The sequence below is a fragment of the Oryzias melastigma genome, linkage group LG22, assembly GCF_002922805.2.
Source record: "Oryzias melastigma strain HK-1 linkage group LG22, ASM292280v2, whole genome shotgun sequence".
Lineage (NCBI taxonomy): Eukaryota > Metazoa > Chordata > Actinopteri > Beloniformes > Adrianichthyidae > Oryzias > Oryzias melastigma.
The window spans coordinates 18,998,649-19,019,397 of NC_050533.1; the positions used below are offsets into that span (position 1 = coordinate 18,998,649).

Genomic DNA, 20,749 nt, shown 5'->3' on the forward strand with positions numbered 1-20,749 from the left:
ATACTAACTGAGCGCCATGTGCCTCTCAAAATCACTTCAGTAACCACAACTAGAATTGATTCATATATAAGTCTTTATTTGACCATTTTAAGAGTTTTATCTCAGCAATTTGTTTGACAAACAGTTGTGACATTTGATCACACAATTAGTTTTTGGAATATTTAACTATTTATCATATTGTTAACTGAATTTTTCTCTTAATGAATTTGGTTTTTGTTTTATTTATTCTAAATGATTACAAAAAATGTTGATCCACTTGTATTTTTTCTACCTTTTTTTGTATAATCCATTGCCTTAACAACCAAATCTGGACCAATAACTGCAAAATGTGTTTTTTATGTAGTTGACATTAATATATTGTCCAGAAAAAATTGTTTTGAAAAAAAAAAGACATCCACCGTACGTTTTGAATTCCTCATGTTCTATTAAATTTTCATGAATTTTTTATTTTCAGACACCAGTGGCTGGCTTCATCAAACCAGTCCAGCTGACCAATCAGAGCCAACCTGAGGCTTGCTTTTTTTTTTTCAGAAGCTGCTTACAACTGAAGCTCGTGGTTGTGCAGAAATGCTGTTAATATTCTGAAGCTAACACCTCTTCCCCGGCCACTTCACTGGAACTTGACGGATTACCTTCACACCTCTGAAAATCTTACCTCGCCGGAGTGATGCTGAGTGCTGTCCAGGATGTCTCTGCAGTGTGACATCACTGCTGGGCAGGCTTACAAGTGTAACACATATAATCTCCATCAGCTCGGAAGTTGTTACTTGGATACAAGTTCATCTGCTGCTGAGAGTTTGATTTCTTTGTGCAAAAAGTGCGTGGAATTTGAATTAAAAATGAATAAAATTCCTACTTAAAGTCATCCCAGCTTTGTACTGGGCTCCTTTGATCTACTGAAGCCCATTTTTTTCAAAGAATAAAAATGACCAACCAAAAGGTAAAATTCAGGAATTCCTACTTCAGAGTCACAAAGAAAGAATCTAAGCTATTCCATAGCTTATGGAGCCTGTGTTGCAGAACCACGGTCAAGGCAGCTGAAGCTGCAACTTTGGCTGTCGACCAGCCAAACGTCCCCCACAGCAAAGAGTGTGCTCTCAGATGGGGGATCAACCGGAGCGTTGGCATCCTCGCAACAGGACAGCTGACATGCCACAGGCTCCGCAATGCCGAAGCGTGAGTTGTCCGGTCTGCTCTGTGGGAACAATGCTCTTTAAAGTGCTTTTTAACCAAGATGCAAATGTATCTAAGCTGGAGTTCTTCTAACCGCTCGCACTGATGAGGTCATTATCACACTGCAGCAGGTCTTTCCCGTTCACTATTTTCATTTGTGCCGTTAGAGACTTTTTAACTGAAAGAAAAGCCTTCAGCCGGGAGGATATTTCTCATCTTGAACTGGAATCAAGTTTGTTTGGAGGCGTGTTACAGCAGGCGGCCATGATCTTTTTTTTTTTCATAAATAAAAGCAATCAAATCAAACAACATTCCATTCTTATTAGGATGTATTTGGTGTCAAAAAATGAGTTTGATTTGTGTTCTATCACTTGATTTTGCTTAGCTAATTAGCTAGCTATTATCATGCAATATTTACTGTATTTTACGCACACAGTAGAAGTCATATTAATCAATGAAATACAAATAAAGAACAAAAAAAAAAATCACACATGAGTTAGACTGGAGTGTAAAGCCTCGTTTTCCTTGAGTGGTCCAGTATGGTCTGTATTGTGAGCATTTCTTTTGTAAAATTGACCCATTAAACAGTACCGAACCGTACTTCTTGTGGGCCCCCATTGGTTGTTGGTCCGCTGTAGCCATCCGTTGATTGGCAGAAAATGATGATGACATTTGAAAGTGCCAATATAACGTTTCCAATGGTGGTATTCTTCTTAGCTGTCCGCAATCTTCGTCCAAACAACATAAAATTCCTGTTATACACGATTTTCAAAAAGTAAAGGAAGAAAAAGACGATTTGCTGGATGACCTCCATTGGTGTTGCTTTTCTGGTCACTGCACTATAATGAGAAGCTAGTGATATACACTATGCATACGCTGTGAAACAAACCACTCAGTGGGAGCGAAGCTTTAATGATTGGAAACGCTCGCCAGAATTAACTGGACCGTAACGTACCACTCATACTAAGACTGAACCAGACTGTTCAGTCGAAAAGATGCTTAAGTTACACTTTAAAGAAAAATAAATGGTTCGCTTCAGAACAACTCTGCTAAGACCTTCTAGCAGTTGTTAGTGGAAAAAAACAAATGTATGAGCCTGTTTACCTTTTTTAAAAAAAATCACATATCGGTTGCACCTGAGAATAAGCGTCATGAACATAATATTGTAAACTTTCAGAATCTATCCTGTAATTACCACATTTCAGTCGGTTTTCCAAGGCTTTGGAAGCCACAATCCCAAATATTTAAAGAGGAATCTTTTTATCCTGTTATGCGTTTCAATCAAAAACCTCTTTAGGATAAATCATCACTGTTTCCACATTTCTTTTGTTTAGGTTGGCTTTACTTGACATTGTTTGTGAACCTAAAATGACATTACAAAACGCTTCCCTGCTGGCTTTTGGCGCCGTTTCTTTTCTGTCACTCAATTTGGTAAATCTTGTTTACATTCCCCCCCTCATATCACCTTACTCTCAAGCACCCATCTGTTCTTTTTTATTTATTTTTCTACCACCTGCATGGCGAGCAAACCATTTGCCTGCGAGTGTTCCTATCAGATTCCCCGTATATGTGACAAAAGTAAATTTGCAGTGGCAGAGAAGAAGGAAGGCGGCAGGGGAGAGGTCGGAGGAGCTAATGATAGAATGTGGGCCAGATGCAGGCGCACCTCCTTGAGATGGAGGGTTACAGACCTCAATGTTGAAATAAATATGAGAATAGAAAGAGATGAGAGTGAGGGCGGCGGGGCGAGCAGGTGAAAAGCTTGTATCAAATCTGGCTCTTGGCTTATGTCACATTTAATTCCTGACCTCTCCTGTTTGTCTGCTGCAAAGTCCACAGAAGGCTTATCACGGCTTTCTTTTTTTTTCTGCGGCACCACATTTGTGGTGTCCAACTTTTCCAAAAAGGGCAATAAACAGCATAATTTATAAGTTTGTGGACAATCAATAAAAGCTGCTGGACTTGTTTAGAATATGAATAATGAATCAAATCTGAGTCAAAGCAGCAGCTTTTGTCAATAAAGCTTCATTGGGTTTCACTGATTCTGATGAGCTGAGTAAAAAGATTATTTAAAAAAAATACATAGAGCTGTTTTTATCCCTTGACTGAAGCTTTAGCTCTAATTTTTACATTCTTTCGACAACACTATACACAAGTGAAGTGCTTCTGCAGTCGATATAAATCAGCTGATGCTAAGAATCAGAACTCAGGTAGCAATCCAGTTCGGTTCACAAATCAAGCTAAAAAATTCTCAAATTTAACCACAATTCTTACTTTTTGATATAATATGTTTGTACAGTTGCTAAGTTTTTTATTAGATGTATTTATTAAAATGATGTTCCAAATCTAAATCATTTATACTTTTACTTGGAACAGGAGATCAGGATCAACAAAATTGGTAATAACACAAAGAATTAGAGAAGTTCAGCTTCTTTTTCACCAACTTTCTGGTTAACACTTCAACATCAGAGCTCCAGTGTCTATGTTCTTTTATTTACTGTACTTTTTAAAAAAAAATTAACACTATCAACATAATTCCAGTAAATGCAAAACAGTCTGTAAACCAAAAGAAACAAGTAACTATGATACAAAAATAAAAAACTGGTAGAAAGATAAATAATTTGTAACTTCTTAGCCTTTAAATAGAACAATAAAAACAGGTGAAAAGTAACTTGTCAAAAACAACAGCTGGGTCCTTTTTGCTGATACAGAAACATTTAAAAGAAGAGTGGAAATATCGATATCAAGATTGATATTATCCATATTTTGGATCGAACCACCCAGCACTGATTGCGAGTATCTGACATGTTACAACCCTAGCTTATACGGTTGTGCAGAAAAGCGACTTTGTGCCGTTATGCAACACTTTATTAACGTTACGTTTTCAAATTAGCTCTTTCATGCACGTCAGAATCACCAGATTTATGCTGATAGAGTAAACGGGTGAGTACTTACAGTACTTCAAAGATCGTGTGTTATTTAAATTTGTAGTGATAGCCAAATGAAGCTTCATGAAGCATTGAAGCCTTCAAGTGGTTCACTCCAGTGCAATGCTTCTTGAAGCTTTATTTGCTCTAATGGGACATCTACTGGAAGCAAACATATTGGTTAATATGAGGAACATAAATAAAGTTTATAAAACAATTAAGAAAGTTCTAAATCTATGTGCGTCAACAAATATTTATTTTTACCGCTTTTATTCATAGCCAAAAAAGTATTTTCTTCAGTGTTTTTTGCTGTCTGGTTTTTTGAAAGAAGAGAAAAATAGCTGTTAGGAAAAAGAGTTAATTAGGCATTATTTCCACCGTTTGCATTAATTTATGAGACGGCCACTTGTGCTCGGCTAGCTTAGCTGAAGGGGATACAACCACTAAGAATGCGCTGAAGTTAATAAATACCCTAATTCATTTGGAAAAAGAAAAAAAATTCTTTATTAAAGTTTAGCCGTGGGGTTAATTTCAGCCCATACATTTCTATTAGCGCTTTAGCCTCAAACACAAACCAAAAACATAATTGATTCAGAAATAAAAACCTGTAGAGACTTAGTTAAATCTAATCTCATGTATAAGTTATCTTTAAATCTAAAAACTCACATTAAAGATCCACAAAGTCGCTAATATGAACTGAAAATCAGAGAAAAGTTGAGCTTGTCAGCAGAGACAAAATGTGGTGTTGCCATGGTAACTCCCTTGCACTCCTGCATGTGTGCGCAGGAGGGAAAAACAGAGAATATGCTGAGGAATGACTTGTGGATAACAGAGACTAATGGCGATACATTCTAATGTGCAACAATAAATATGAAAACATCTCTGTTCATTGAGCTGCTCCAACATGTATGGCTATGCAGCAGCTCAGATTTCCTTCACTGCCTCAGACGATAAACATTACTATGAAGGGCTACTTTGTGCTTTAAAACCTATTTTTAATGTTCAGTCCTTGTGATAATAAATGTAAAGCTATGAAGAGTTTATGACCCTGTGCTCCACTCTTTCACTAATACATTTTTATAAACATTTTTTATTTTTTCTTGAGTTTGAATGAAAGCCTGATAAATCACCCCCCACCCCTCCATTGTGCTGAAAGCCTCCCCCCCATTTTGCATGGCGTCTCTTACAGGAGGGGGTCCTCCAGAGACCTGCCTGTTGCTGTGTTTTCTCGACTCTCGATTGGAGAGATGCGTGCCATTATGTGCTGTTGACATTGCTGAGAGCTAAGCGCTTTTATATATAGCACAGAGTGACACGCACTTTTTTGTGTTTCCTCATAGAAGTTCGGAACAATTTCTACTTCATTTTATCAGACAAATATATCAAGTACTTGAATAAAACGCTTCTTCGTGGCAATAGTCCGATCTGAATCAACTGACCTCAAACAATCGGTACCTGAAATGATCAGAGGAAATGCAAAATACTAGATAAGAAAGACTTGCAGGTGTATTCACTTCAATTTGCAGTTTATTATTTTGATATACAGAAGAATAGCTTTTGAATTTGTTTTGGATAATGCTAATTTGTGGACAGTAAAAGTTTGCATAAAGTGTAGCAGCAAGATTGATTTGCCACTGAGCTGTTTTCTAAACCAAAACGTGTTTGCAATGGCCAGGAGTTTACTGAAAACACTGGGTCTACATGTGTTGACACTGTGCTTGTACCAGAGTTGAATTGTTTGATATCTCAAACCTTTTTGGTTTTGTTTTTAAATATATATATTTTTTTATACTTGGAAACCATCAAATCAATGAAGTTGCATGATCTTATAGTATATCTGCACAGGATGGATATTATGAGATCTCAAACTAAAGAACTAAACAGGTTTTTAGTTGTTATATTTCTATAATCGATGATAGTTCCTTAACTGTTAAGAGTAAATCTTTGACTTCTGAAGGGGTACTTTACAATTGTCAGGATTCTGTGATCTTGTTTTGTTTTCCCTGCCAGTCTCACCATGTTCAGGTTAAATCACCCTTCAGGTGCGAAGTCTTGTTTTGGTGTACTCCTGCATTTCTGAGCGTTACCTCCTTTAGTCCTGTTTAGTCCTTCGCACCTGAAGGGTGATTTGACCTGAACATGGTGAGACTGACAGGGAAAACAAAACCAGATCACAGAATCCTGACAACAATAGAGTAACGGCTCGTATGCAATTGATGCCATCATTGAACACTAGACTCTTAATTTTGTAGGATTCCTGTAGCGCCTTGTATTCTTTACATAACACAAATGCTAAATGATCCATTTAAAGTCAAAAATAACCCTCAGAATGAGCTACAATTTCAACTAAGACTGTATTTTTTAAATAAAGACAAAACCCTCTTTTCCATGTGCACAAATAAATGGGCCAAACAAGGAAGGTTTGATTTGGCAGGCCACAATGCAGCTTAATATAAGCGGGTTAATAAGCAGTTCTTACACAGAGCAGCATGATTCAATTCAGCCAAGCAAAGTCCATTTATTTCCATTTTCCGTTCCCTCTTCTCTCCTATTTTCTGGCACAGTTAAGAACTCTCTACTTTGTTATCAACTGTGCGAGCAATCTCATTTGATCACCAGCAAATCCTAAACAAACAGCGCTCGCAAACTATTTGCATGTGCAAGCAATATTGTTCTCTTTATTAGGAATCTTAGTAAAATAGGCCCTGAGTGTGCACATTTCCAGTTTGGAAACTGCCTCCTTGCTCTTGTCTGCTTTTGTCTTCAGACCACGCACAGCTGCTCAGCCACCACGCACCACCTGCCAGCACAGCCTCTGTCCAACACTTGCCTGGACCGAGTTCCTCCTCAAGGAGGAGAAAAAAAAAGCCTTCGATGAGCATCAAGCTCTTCCCCTAAGTGGTCATAACTGGGTTTAAAAGTGAACCGAATGACTGTGGGATCCCAGAAGGCTGCTGGTTAGGGTTTGGTGCTCGCGCTACTTCATCCTTCAGCTTTTTCTTTATTAACAAGATATTGTTGCAGGATAATTCTTCCAACGTTTCCAAAAACTTACCGTTGCATTCACTATATCCTCTCATTATGACAGGTGGAAACGGATCATTAAGGATAACTAAATTCCTACAAAAAATAAACCCCCAGATGCCTTTGATCCAAACCTCCTTAAAGCGGCAAAAGAGAAATTCCTCATTTCCAGCAGATTCTGGCAAAATCTGCATCATCGCTATGAGCTGATCTGTGAACACAGAACAAATAACAGAAACATGCGAAGCTTAAGACTGCAGCTGTCAAGAAGCTGGGAGTGGAACTTCTTTAAAACAACAAACAGACAACAAGAAGCTCTGGTGAGATTGTATCGCTCATATCTCTCTCTTTTTTGTTTTTAATATAAAGCCCAAAGACTACTAAAGGATCGCCAGTATCAGAATTAGTCTTTCAAGCTAGGGTAAAGAACGTGATCTCCTCTGAAGGCTCAGGAAGCATGAAAATACGATGATCACAGCTCAGTTAGATGACTCCCACAAACCTGTAATTGTCAAGTCTCCAGAAACTCTTATTCAATACTCTGTTATAGTAATAATATTTATTACATGTAAAAAATAGCATGATAGTAACAGACAGCAAGGTGGTAAAAACAATGTACCCCAAGATGCTTAAAAGATGTTAAACAATTCCAATGACTTTTCAGTGGCAGTCTTGATTGAATCTTGATATGGGCTGATGGTGTTTGGAGTTCTACTGCTTTTCCCAATATTCCCACATCCAAGGTTCTTAGCTCCCGTCCCCAGCCGGATAGAATACAAGGTTGTGTCAGGAAGGGCCTTCGGTTTAAAACTCTCCGCCAAACCAAATGTGTGAATCAGTGAACGAGGATTCACTGTTTTTGCTCACATGCTTAAAGATGAACAGCACTCTTTTGGTGTTGGTTTCTTGCTTCCTAAACTTATTAGGAAAGTAGATTCAGTCACGTACTCTTTTGGTTCCAGGTAGGAACTGTTATGACCGAAAGAAGTTGCTGCATTCAGTTCCTTATTAAAGTACTTAGTTTCAGTGAAGGTCTATTTGTCTTAGGACATGTCAATCACTTTTACTCTCATCAGTACTTTGAAGTTCTAGCCAATCATTTTGCCTTTCCTGCAATAGTGGGCGGGCTCATTAAACCACGGGACGACCACAAGCACATACTTCCAAAATGCCAATGTCAAGCGCTTCCTGTTTCCTCCTGATAGGAATAAGTGACGTAGAATGCTCCATATTCAGACATAAACAAAACTTGCCCACGTGGAATGAGAGCGTGCGTATACAGTGCTCCCCTGTGTATCTGGGGTATCACGTAATTGCAGATATTTATTATTATTATTTTTTTGCATCCGAATGAGGTGCTGAGGTGTATATCCGCACAGTAGAGCCCCCTCCGGAGCGCAGAGGGGGAGTGGCTGACTGCTATACCCTCCTCCTCTCTCCATATCCCTGCATGGAGAAATGGCATCAGCTGACCGATGGAGTCCGAATTGCTTTTAAAATATAGTCCTATCTTATATTAACCCGAGGGTGAAAAATAAAAGTAGAAGACCATTTTCCTTTTGTTTTTTTTGAAATATATCTGCCGACATATGGAGTAAGTGAGTGAGCTCGAGAGCGAAAGTTACTGAAAACGTCACGTGCCCAAGCCTGAGTTCCTGATTGGCGGATGTGACGCAGCGACGTATCAAACTTCAGATATTTACATTTTGGCCTCACCGCCCAATTCAAGCCGCGTTGCTCAAAAAATAGCTTTGAATTTTGTAAATAAATATTATTATATGAGGTAATTTTTTTTTGCAGAGTATAAATTATTGTATTTGTTCACAAACTTACAATTTTTGTTTTAAATGAATACTGTTAGGAGTGTTGGGAGGTTGGCTGCTTTATTTCAACGGTAATATTGTTTTCTACTAACTTAATATTTCTATAATTAATGGAATGGGTCAATAGCATTAGGCTACTAATTATACTAGAGGGCTTCAGGAGCGTTTTTGTCTTCATTCCTTTGTTCCTCCAGGAACGTCACTCATCTCACTTCCAGCAAACCCCTCCCTCACTTTTTACCCTCCCCAATTAATTTTTGATGACAAAAAAAAAAAAAAAAAAAAAAATCCTGCCGAAAATAATAGCTGCTGGCAGCATTTGAGCGATTTTTGGCTCTGAAAAAGCCCAAGTGGGTCGAGCCCTTGTGTGTATTTCTGTGCACAAGAAAGAGCAAGGGAGCACGTGGAGGAGGAAGAGGAGGAGGAAGAGGAGGCACACCTGAGTGAAAAAAATAAATAAAATAGGCCCGCTCTGCTCTTGTGAATTTCCTGTGCTCCACAATCCCCCAATGGAGAAGAGGGGACAACTTGAGTTTGCTAAAACGGACGCCTGCAGCTGCAATTCTAAAAGGTTGTTTGATCCTTTTCTTCGTCAAGCTAAAAAACGTGTCTCCAGTAACAGCCGACTGAGCTTCATCACGAAGGTCCTGCTTTTTAGGACAAATCTGTATTCACAGTCAGGCTGTGGAGACAAAGTGAGTCACTGCTGCACAGATGCTGCAAAATCATTTCACCTCATCGTTTGGCGATCCTCCCCATTCTTCTATTTATCTTTAAATCTCTTTGTTTTTTTAAAGAACTTTCCCCAGGAGTTGAGTATTAACGCTTTTAGACTTTGTAATTCATTCAAGTGCGGGCGCTCGGTCTTTGATGCACTTTTAAAGCATCTTTTTTCTTTTTCTACAAAGCACGCATTTTAAAATCCTGGGATGCACCGCGTCTTTGCAGCTATTTTAAAAGCGGTGTCGTCTGTGAAGCACATTATTGCATCAGCGTTATCGAGCATTGGAAAGTCTCTGCTGTTTTTCTCGCCGTGTTGCCATTTTCTCCTTCATAGGATTAAAACGAATAATTAATAATTTTGTTAAAAAAAACATAAATGCTTCTTAAGTTGTCTTTCTTCTCCCCAAATTTGACTCTTAATTATTTTTTTTTCCTAGAAAGAGGTTGGAATGTGTTTTTATTTCGATTTTTTTCATGCTGAATAAAGTGAGAAGAGGACCTTTCCTTTCTTTCTAACGCACAAAGTGAACGTGGATGTCTTGAGCCATTTAAAACCCTGATGGTCTGAAGGCCAATTACTGCAATCTACACAGAAACCTGCTGGAAAGAGCATGAATTAAAGATGATACTCTCAAGAAATGATGTGAACGCGAGTGCAGGGCGCATCAGGGAGACGTTTCAGAAAACATTTTTGTCAAACATTTGCAAAACGGGTGTTTCTGCATGCTCCAAACAAACCAAGCCTGCTGTAAAATAATGTGAAGGAGGCACAGATATGTGTCACATGCTAAGCTTCACTTGCAGTCTCATGCATATGTCATTTTTTCTTGCAGCATACATGGAAAAACAGTAATTATATGTGAGGTCCTGACTTGTGGGGTGTAAACCGTGACTCCAATTAAAGAGACGTTTTGTTCATCAATTAAACAATTGGAAAAAAAAAAACAATTTACATGGTTATTTTAATTAAATAAAAAAGTTTGATGTGAATTTGTCAAGAAATGATGACATAAAAACAGCCTTGTTTAATTTAACATTTAAATGGCAAATCAAACCGTTTTTTTTTTTTGCACATTTTTTAAAGTGTTTTCAGTGGTCGTTTATTTATAATTATTATAAAAAAAATAAAATAAAAAAAATATGTGCTGTTTAAGTTTCAGCAGAGATGTGCGACCAAGCAACCCCGCCCCCACTTCCCATCTGCTTACATGCTCTCCTGCTATCTTGCCGTAACATAACATTAGCAGGGCTACAAAAATGGTGAAAAATATTCAAGTTATCCAGCCGTACATTTTAGAATCAGATTCCAGCTCATATGAGGAAAACAAAGACGTACATGGATCTATTTGTCTACAAGTATCAGAATGGAGCGTCCAATGTATTTTCTACATCACAAATACGCTCTTCTTTAAACTGATTTTTTTTTTCATCTGCTCACGACGATTTAAATGAGTAAATACTCAGAAATTATGTTTTGGCCTAAATTTTGTTATTATATGTTCTCCATCATGAGTAAAAAGTAACAAAAACAAGTTTAAACACAAATTTCTGACTGGGTCTTTAACAGGAGTCAAATATTTTTGGCTTTTTTTGTCTTTAACACGACAGAGTATTAAGGCCAGTGTGCAGACAAACAATGTTTTCTTAATTTACCACTTTAAATCTTCATAAGATAAAAAAAAAAATCATAAGATAAATTACAATAACAAAGTTGTATATTTATGATTTAAAAAGTCAAAGGCGACATTTCTGACTTTGTTTCTCACAAATTACGAGAAACAAAGTCATAAACTGATCAAAAAAGTCAGAAATTTACCCAAAAAAGCATACATTTAAAAGAGAAAAATAATAATTTACGAGAAAAGTCATAAGTGAACAAATACAATTATAAATCTCTAAGAAGGATTTTTTTACATTTACAAGAAAAAAAAAAATCATAAATTTGCAAGAAAAAAGTTATGAATTTACAAAAAAAAACATACATTTAGAAGAGAATTGTCATAATCTAAGAGAAAAAAAACTCACACATTTTAAGAAAAAGTCATGCATTTACAGAAAAAAAATAAAATTCAAGAACAAAATAAAAAATTGACAGGAAAAAAAAACTATAAAAAACATTGTAAATCTGAAGAAAAATGTTGCAAATTTGCAAAAAAAACCCAGTACATTTAACAGAGAAAAGTCATACATTTACAAGATAAAAAATCATATTTATGAAAAAGAACACCCAAGTGGTGTGTTTAAACAAGTAAATCTATACTTCTAAATGTTTTGTTTGTTTTTGTAGTGTTTTGAGATTTAATCCTGATCCAGCTATTAACTGTTGACCTTTACAGGGTCTGTGCCCAAAATATATACTTTTAAAAATGTTCTCTATGATTGATATTTTTCATAAACATAATTACTTCTTTCTATTTTGTCTTTTTTAGATTATTATCCATACTATTTGTATATTATGCTCTTGTATAATATAATTGTAGTAACTATTAGAAATGTTAAATCTATAGTTTGCATCATGTAGATTTTATTCGGATTATTTACATGTTTGAAACTAATTTAAATTAAAAAAAAAGAGAAAATATAGTGGGAATAGGTTGCAGCAACACAGAACTGGATAAAACAAGACTTTTATTTACTGTCAGAGCAAATAGATGTACACTCTTTTACGCTTTCTAGCTGGTTTTGAGAAAATTACAGGTTCCCTAACAAAAGCAGAAAAATATTTACCCTTCAGTGTTGTTTACCTTTTGAATAATCAAATGAATTTTGTGCTGCATCTGTTGCTCAATGAAGAAGAAATATTATTAAAGTATAATGTGTAAATGGCAGGTGGCAGGCACAGGAAGTGTACTTTGTGACATGAAAATTACACTTTTTTTTTTTTTTTTTGCACCATCTGTATTTAACTAGATACTATGCGAGACTTTTTATTAGTCAGACGTGTGTAAATGTAACCATGGAGGTACCGGTTTATTACAGCCAGTGCTCCTCTGCTGTTTTATTATCTTTCATACAGTCAATCCAGCTGATTAGCCCGGTGTGGGAGGTTGGTGCTCACAGGAAACATTTGTGATTCATGAGATTCGGCTTCAGTCATTTTTGTCTCCCTTTTTTTGCTTTTAATTACAACTGGAATTATTCATTTCTTCAGTTGTGTTTTCCAATATCAAACGCTGTTGTACTTTGATGAAATGGAGGCACAGAAATGAGGAAAAAAATCACCACCACAAGTCTGTATTTAGTGCGATTTGACCATTTACATTTAATTTTAGATAAATAATCTCATGTCACCCAAAGAATACTGATCGGGTGGGAACATAAACATATATTACATATTATTAGGTGCCAACCAAAAACAAAAAACTCTTAATTATTTATCAAAAAATAAAGAAAGCTGATTTAATGCAGCAGATTTCGGAGTTTAAAGGTGAAGCAGTGAAAATGCTAAAGACAAAGCAGGTCAAAGTTCTGCTGAACTTCACAGCAAAATATTCTAATTTAGTGGCCTGATAGATCAGAGTGACGTGTACAAAGATCGACTTTGTGGCGATGAGCGGTGAAATACCTGTTTACTTTCGCCTCTAATTGTTAAAACTTCTTTACCAATTCCAACTAAATTCCAGCTAAAATGTAGACACATTATGTTCCAATTTTTGTCTATGTGAGACTCAGGCTTCTAAGAAAATCACCCGTTTAAATGCTGAATAACTGCTGTGTGTTTTAAGCAGCTCTAATCCATTTAAAGTCTTTAGGGACTAAAATAATCTTAGTTTTGGCAGCTGATTAACTTTTAGCACACACTTGTTTTTTTTGTATAGAGTGGAACGAGTAAGACGTTAAAACCAGAATTTAAGAATATATGTGTGAGGCTGAAACAAGGAGCGTTTTTACATTTATAACTGTAATTAATGAAGTTAAAGCGGATTAGCATAAAGTTAGCATTTTAGATAAAGGTGACAGGAACACTGCTGGACCACAGCCATGCTAAAGTACCATTGGATAATCAAAGGTGGGCGGGGCTTTTATACAGGAGCTGCAGAGCATGATGACTTCTGAAATGATGTGGGACTTACATCAATTGACCAATCAAAAAAATGTAACTGTAATACCTCGTTCCAGCCTGTAGGGGGCAGCACACGGACAGTTTTTGAATATAATTTCAGAAATAAAGTGTCTGTTTATGGAAACGAGGCTTTAGATGTTGACGTAGAAATGGGGCGGAGCTAAAGAAGGGGCAAGGGGATAGGTGGAAAACAAAAAAAATGGACACTTCCAATTTTTATAATGGACACCCCACAATGTAAGAGGGAGTAGAGCAGCCTCGTTTGAAACATTTCCTATCACAAGAAGCTGCAAAATAGAAGCTTCAAGTTCTTGATCGTTGTTGAGGTAGTTACATTCTACAGACGCAGCATGCTCTTTGGCATGCAGATATTTTGGAACATCTATAACCAGTGTGTTCACAGCAGGAAAAAGCCAGAGAAAGTGTTTGTGTCAAACTAGACACTATCGTGAAAACTACAATGTTGTGGGCCAAAAAAAAAAAAAACAGCCACAGAAAATGGATCGAGTAATGGATATTCAAATTACACTAAAACTTTAGGGGGCATTTTGTTTTTGAGAACCACTCAGAATATTTCCCAGAGTAGCCATAAAAATTCAAAACCGGAGAAAGTAGAAGATGTAATAAGTAACCATGATGCCTTGTTGAAAGGCATCTGTAACAAGGTCACTGGAAACTACACACTTTAAACTTTCTTTCTTTTTAATAAATCTTGCTCATGTTGTGCATTCTTATGAGAACTGCCAGTCATCCAGGTCAGGTTTACAAGCTAACTTTATATTTTTTAAAGTAATAAAATCTATGTTTTGATGATTATTTGTTTAATCCATGCATGTTAAGCCGTACCGTTGTGCTATATTCCTGCGCCGCTTTGCCAAAACTTCCTGCCACCCTTCAGGAAGGTAAAGCTTCTTAGATCTGCCACTGCGATTCTGTGATTAATGCATTTATTCAGAGCATAATTTAAAATACAGGTACCTGGACATCCAACATATTCTCATACCAGAGTTGTCACATATTGACGTTGGTAAAGGTCCCTTCCGCGTCACTTTTTGACGTTTTGGGTGTCCCCAACTCGTCATTTTTTGACGTACTGGCTGTTCATAAAAACAATTGTCCACAACCCCCGGGACGTGGTATGTATGTGGTCCTCGGGATGCATCCAGTTCCGGTACCCTAACCTTAACCTGGTACTGGTTCGGGTCCCGTACTGCATCTGGTTCAGTGTCAGGTTAGGATTAGGGTGACAATACCTTGTTTGGGGACCGCTGCGCTTTGAGTCGCGATACTGGACCGGTTCTGGTTTGTGGCTCAGATGTTGGGAACCCCTTAAATAATGGGAACAGCCAGTACGTCAAAAACGACAAGTTGGGGACACTCAAAACGTCAAAAAGTGACGGGAAGGGGCCATAACCAAAAAAATTCCTGGTTGCATTTTATGCCTATTTTACATAGTTTACGTGCAATTATTACGTAACTCTTACACAATTGTGCGTGATTTTTGTTAAATGCAATTTTGTGGACTTTCACGACCATTTCACATATATTTAACAGTATTTTCACACATTTACCAATGATGCACGACTTTTAAATTGCATATCCAACTCACATATAGCACAAAGGCTATTCATGTATGACCAATTTTCACTCATGCAATATGCACAAATTTCTGTAGTGGCACAGGTTTTTACGAGAAAATGGTTAAATCCCTGTAGGTCTATTGCCCTTCTACTTTCATCATTTAATGAATAGAGTTTGGCAAAATCTTGATTTTCTATTCATAATCTTGTAAATTTTCAAGTCAGTTTAAAAATACCAAGTTTGAAAAAAATATAAACCCATTTTGTTAATGTAATGCAAATTAATCTGTTGAGAATTAGTCTTAAATCACATTTAAGAGCACTTTCTAAAAACATCAAATATTACTATTTTAGAATAAAATTGAGTGCAATTAAGCTTTGCTGTTTTATTTAAATGAAACTGAGCCTCTGTTTTAATTTCCATTATTTACTTGTCAAGATTTATTGCCTGTGTTTGTTTATCATCTACACTCCAAAGCTAGACTCAGAAATTAATTTATTTTCACTCTATTGTCATCGTCAACTTCCATTGACATTTCTAATGCATGTTTTTTATTAAACTTTTAGCATAATTTCTTTGTTAGAGCCAGAAACCTGTCATTCTTCGTCCTCGTGGAGACTTGTAAAGACCAGGAGCCACAGCTCTACAGCTCTACCTGCTCCTGACAGAAAAAGGAGTGAAAAGGGAAAAGATCTGGAGAAGAACTTTCTCCTGAAGTGTTAAGATTGTGAATCATAAGTAGCTCACAGTACGTGGAGTACTGAGAAGGCTCTGGCATCAAAAGATTTTTTTTAGATGAATACAACTGTCAAGTAAAAAAAACACACAAAAAAACATTTATAAATTATTCATTCATTCATTTTTTTTTAAACCATTTATAAATTAAAAATAAAATCATTTAGTAAAAGGACAGTTAAGTTCTTTCAAACTCAGACTTCAGAGTGACCAATATTTGCTCTGAACTACAAGACACACAGATAGAAGACTTAATTTATTCAAAAAGCAATAGTGTGCTTTATATATGGATTCATATAGATTATATGGATTCCTTTTGTTGTCGTTGCTTTTATTCTATTGTGTTTTGTTATTTTCTATTGTCGTTCACCAGCTTATCCTGTCAGGGATCACCACAGTGAATCATCTTTCACTGACTCACACAGGTGGTTATACAGAGAGTGTTACGCTGGATGCTTCTCCTGACATAATCTTGTATTTCTAAAGGTACAGAGAGACCAGGTTATAGAGCAGCATGAAGGGTCTGATCTAAGGACAATCACTGGATTTTAGCTCATTAGCCGCCCTGGGAACTGAACCAGGTCCTACACCAGCCACCTGAGGTATCCAGCCACCTCTAAGTATAATGTGATTTCCAATAGATCTGAAAAAATAGTCATTCACAAACATCAGGTCAAATACTTTTTATTTAACATACTTGCTCAAAATTGTGCATTGTAAAAAGAAAATAGTTGAAATAGTATTTCATCTATGTTTGTTTAAAAACCAAAAGGACTTCATTTGTTGTTTCTTCATAATAACAACAATAGGATTGGATACATTAGAACAAACTATCCTAAATATTTCCAAGAACTTCACAACTATTAATAATAATAAAAAAAAATAGGTGTAAGGTTTTGGCTTCATTTTTTGTTACATTTTAAGACAGAACCTGAGTAACTTGCAATTAGTTCATTCTGTGATGATGCTTTTATTGCATGAAAAATTACTTACATTAGTTTGCTATTTATAGTGATTTACATTTTCTGACAGCATCCTTCTTCATTTTCACCTCCAGTAAATGCAGCGGTGATCAGCTGTAATATTAAAACTTGTTCATATTTCATATTGACATTTGGCAGAACAGAAAGTAAGTCTGAGTATAATCTGACCTTGTTTGGTTATTATTCAATAAACTGAAATCATCAATCGATCTTTATTTATTAAAAGCACTTTTCATGTGTTGCAGCTCAGAGCGCTTTCCAATTCAAAACAAACATAAAATACAAAAAGGAGAAAAATTCAAACCAACACGCGTGCCAACGGCCCCTGGTCTAGAGTCACAATCAGAATCATGTCCATCAAAGATCATCTCTGATACACAGAAACCTGCAGAAGTAGCTCTCACACCAGCACCACATACTATACATCCCTACTACACAGACTTTTATCCTCAACGCAGTGTGGACGCATGAAAAAAAAAAAAAAAAAAGTTTTCAGCTTCAGTTTTTTATGCTTCCAATGACTCCAGAGATCCTGAACAAACCATGATGTGCAACTTCTCAACCTACTCAGCATCTCTCATGTCATAATCAGTATGCGAACTGTGCAGTATGCTAATCTACAACAGGGGGTCAGGACCTCCCAGACAATTTGTGTGGGTTGCTGTATTGTTGCGTTGGAAGGATTAAAATATCTAGTCTAGACAATGGATAATGAATTACGTCAGCCGGTACCAATGATGAAATTGTTCTAAGCAGGTTTTTGCCATACGGCGTCTGTGGATGCGGTAAAGTCTGCGACCCTAAAAGGATGAGAACGGCTCTGGTAAGACGTTGAAACAAGAGTGTTCCCCGATGTTCACGCCGGAGAAGACAAACAATGGAAGGTTGAACGGTTGGAGGTGCGTGAAAGGAGGGAGGGGCGGAGGCAATTTCACCTTTCCACTATCTGCTTTCCTACCCCCCCCACTCCCCCTTACCCCCTCCTCCTCCACACACACTCTTAATGAGGGATAGTTTTCTCCTCGCCTCTCATCTCTCTCCTCTCTACCCTGCGTTCCTCAACATCTCTAGGGAACAAACACACCCTTGACAGGTTGCCATGGAAACGCCTCACACACTTCGGCTGGCAGACGCACGCTCACACTGTCTCTCGATCTTGCAGCGGCAGAGCCAGCATCCTCTCCTCTCCTCCATTAGCATCCCTCTCGCTTGGAGACAGCAAGGAGACCAAAACCCAAAGGTAACGTTGACCCCTCCCTCCCTCCCTTCCTGCCTCCACCTGAATGCATCTGTCACCGGAGAAGTTCCGCCAAAAAAAAAGAAAAAAAATCCTACTTTTTTTTTTTTTTTTAACCTACAGTTGCTTCAATCTTTATTGTTCGCTTCCGTCCACAAATACATTTCCTCCAATTTCCCCCTGAACTTTGCTCCTCATTATAAAGATAAGAAGGGCCAGATTAAATTTGCACACAATTACCATAGCCGTGCCACACTCAATTAATGCGCACGGAAGTCAGAGGCAGAACAGACAGGAGCCAGAGAGTCCCTCTGCCGGAGAATAACTCGTTTAGAATTCAGCCCCATTTCTCATACTTAAGGTCGGGACAGCAGTGCACAAAGTTTTTTTTTTACACACATAAAAGCAAACTTCCATGCTATTATTGCCCTCCTTCAGGCTTTTAGAGATCCGGTGGTGGAGAGTGGTGGGAGGGATGATAAAAAACAAAAATGGAAAATGCACTTTTGTCCCTTAGCTGCAGGGCCACTTTGACCCACAGCAGAGCTCCAGCTGCCAACTTCACAAAGAGCATGTGTCATCCCTGCTGTGAGGCTCAGGGAGCGCTTTATCTATCCACCCTGTGAAGAGTGTTCCTGTCATCCAGATGGAATCTGTTGGTTGCAACAGTGCGATGTGGAAACAGCATCAACAGGCCGGATTCGGTTTGACTCTTTTATAATAAAAAACATATATATTTATATATTTTTTTCATCCTCATGAAATCCACCTCAAAACACAGATTTTATCTCCAAATGATCCTTTTTCTTTAAGAGAATTCCAATTAAATCCCATTTTCTCCTTGAATATCATCCCCCCTATTATATTAGGGACTCCCCTTATATTCAAATAATTAAAAAATCGCTTTATGTTAATGAGTTAAACATTTTTAGAGGAGATATAGTGGAGTTTAAACATTATTTGGTCTTAAAGCATGATAAAGTCTTACCTTTCACCTGCACATCTACATGCCAAAATCCACCTTCAGGTTCTCATCCCTGTAGGAGTCCGCGGCGCGCACTCTGGCGACGCACTTGCTCAGACTGTCAATGCAATCCTCGGAGTTTGTCTGCTTCTCGTGGGAAAAAAGAAAAGAAAAGAAAAAAAGGGAAAGATAAACTATAAAAAAAGGAAAAGAGAACCGTTTTCCTAACAGTCTCTTGTCCTTCCCTCTCTTTTGAATTCCTAATCCCCCATCAGCACCACCACCGGTTTGCAGGCAGCTCGTGCGCGGAGTTGAACAAGGTGTGGGCACCGCGCTCTGGATGACAGCGAGAGGCGAGGACGAGGAGGGAGATGTGGACAGAGATGCGTCAAGCCCTCAGCTGCGGCTTCATAGGCTGGGAGTCTGCCTTCAGAGTAAGAGCCTGACATCAGCTCACTGTGAGGGCTGAGTAACAGTTTGTCCATTTCTGATTTATAGCACCAAACCCTGTAGAATTTAGGGGGGGAGTGAATTCGGAATTTTGGAGACACTGAGATAACATAATCCTATAATGTTTATATTGATGTCAAATAAAGCAGTAAGTTGCAATAATGGATTTGTTTTATTTGAGAACCTTTTTGACAGTCACTTATAAATAAACATTTTGTTATTTTATTGGATATAATATTATGTCAGCTACAAAAAAAAATAAAAAAAAAGATTGTGTGTGTGATTAAAGACCCACTCCGATAAAAATTGTGTTTTTAACATACATTTTTTCTGATAATGAGGGACATATATGAAGAAAATTAAGCCTAAAATTGCATTTCTGAGTATTTCTTTATTCAAATATTTGTGAATCATGAGCTGATGTAAAAATTACATTTGAAAAAGTTTGTATTTGTGACATAGAAGCTACATTCAGCATGCAGGCACATACTCCTTTTGCTTCGCTCCATTCGGATGCATCTACTTGTAGTCGACTAGATCCATATGTCTTTGTTTTCATAGTCCGAGCTGGAATCTGGCTCAAAACTGCACAGCTGGCTAGCTAGTTTTAAGATTGATTTTCATCTTAGAAGGGCATTACAATGTACTTTAAGAAATCTTGACAGATCCTACTGATTCCTTTGGCATTTTTTTTTTCACTTATGTCAAGAGGAACACGTTACATTCCATATTTTTTTAAGTCCCTCTCCAACTGTATTTTTTTCTATTGTAATATCAATCCTAGTGATCTTTTAATTATGATTACTTTTTAGCCAAAAATCCAAAAGCCTTTTTTAAGACATGTTTTATACACAGTGGCAGCTAGATTGTGGGCTGAGAATTCTGTTTCCACACTCGCGTGTGAGCTTATAGCCTCGAGCTAACGCTAGCGGCACAAAAATAATGGCGAACAATATTGGATCAATCCAGTTGTACAGTTTTGAGCCAGAATCGCTCATCATGTGTGACACACCTAAGTGTGAATGAGTGCACAGGGAAAGGAGTATTTAGCCACGCCCATTTCAGT

General features: G+C 37.4%; 1 protein-coding gene across 1 annotated transcript in view; it reads right to left on the reverse strand.

Annotated features, from left to right (window-relative positions):
- Positions 1-19,978, reverse strand: part of lingo2b (leucine rich repeat and Ig domain containing 2b) — a 55,039-nt gene extending 35,061 nt beyond the window's left edge. The window contains exon 1 of the mRNA XM_024277065.2: positions 19,258-19,978. The gene's annotated coding sequence lies outside the window, so the exon portion shown is untranslated. The remainder of the gene's footprint in view (positions 1-19,257) is intronic.
- Positions 19,979-20,749: the final 771 nt, after the last annotated feature.